Source organism: Tenrec ecaudatus, chromosome 7 (assembly GCF_050624435.1).
Source record: "Tenrec ecaudatus isolate mTenEca1 chromosome 7, mTenEca1.hap1, whole genome shotgun sequence".
NCBI lineage: Eukaryota > Metazoa > Chordata > Mammalia > Afrosoricida > Tenrecidae > Tenrec > Tenrec ecaudatus.
This window is the reverse complement of record NC_134536.1, coordinates 121861305-121862558: the sequence shown is the minus strand read 5'-3', so window position 1 is coordinate 121862558 and position 1254 is coordinate 121861305. Positions and strand designations below refer to the sequence as shown.

The following is a 1254-nucleotide window of genomic DNA, read 5'->3' as shown; positions in this document are numbered from 1 at the left end:
ATCCAACAAATTGTTCTATTTGTGGGAGGGGGGCGGGTTGAAACTTTTGCTTCCTTCTTGGGAATTCCTGTAAATCAATGGTGGTGCGTCACACATTGTATGGAGGCCCATAAATACGTAACTGGTTTGTGGGAGAGTTAAAATATCTACGGACAAACTTTGATGAATGGTAGACAAGAGTTTGTAGCTAAATGTTTCCCCCTTTTTTCTCTATGAAGCACATTCCGGAGACTCAGTTAAAGGAGCTGCTCAGAGGATGGCCCATGAGCTGGAAGAATTCGTGGTTCTTAGAAACTTCCTACTGGACAGTGAAAACGCTTTGCTTTGCCCTCCTTCTCTACCTCAATCTCCTTGTCCCTCATACTGGCCCATTGCCATTGCGTACAGTAAGACCCCCATTTTTTTTTCTTCTTGACTGTCTCCACGCTTTCGGCACAGAGTCATCCACATGAAGAACAACCCTGTTTCCTAAGCTGGGGTTTACTCTCAGCTCACCACTGGATTGCACCAGCCAACAGAGAATGGTCAGGTGCAGTAGCGGGTGGCCGAAGACCCCCATTTTTTATTCAAGCTTTGTTTTGTGAACTTAGGTTAAGTCAAAAATACCTAGAACAAAATTTTTAAGTAATACAAGTTTATATCTATACTGAGGAAGGAAAGACACTAAAAGAGTCAGCAGAGTCATATTAAATGATGACAATAACATCAAGAAGAAAGGAAGTAAGTGAAAGTTTAGAACGTTTTCCATCTGGACGAAAAAAATTATGTTGCTCTATTATGAAAGGAAAAAGGGGCAAGTAAGATAGATGGAAACGTAGGCTTACTTAATCAGTGCTTCAAGTCTTTTTAGTTTTCAGCAAGCAAGCTGTGTCAGCTGCATAAAGAAGGAGGATTATGGGTGTCCTTCCAATTGTGATGCTACATTCTTCTTCATATGCTCATTTCTTTCATGATTTATTCAGCATACAGATCAACTATGTATGTGAAAAGATTCTGAGATTACAGTCACCAATATATATTATACCTTAACCTTAAAAACAAAAAGAAAAAATCCTTGCAACTGGACAATAAGACATATCGTAATATTGTCATGTGCCCTCAAGTTGGTTCTGAACACAGTGGCACTATGTGCAGCAGAACGGAGCATGGCTGTCCCCGCACCATCCTCATGGTTGCTGTTAAGCTCAAGCTCACTGTTGCAACCGCTGTGTGAACCCATCTCATTGGAGGTCTTCCTCTTCTTTGCTGACCTTC

At 41.2% G+C, this 1254-nt stretch overlaps 1 non-coding gene across 1 annotated transcript; it reads right to left on the bottom strand.

The window, feature by feature from the left end:
- Window positions 1–413: 413 nt before the first annotated feature.
- On the bottom strand, window positions 414–542 carry LOC142454026 (small nucleolar RNA SNORA65). The gene has a single exon (XR_012785564.1). It is a non-coding gene; the product is annotated as a small nucleolar RNA SNORA65 (small nucleolar RNA).
- Between the last annotated feature and the right edge of the window lie 712 nt (window positions 543–1254).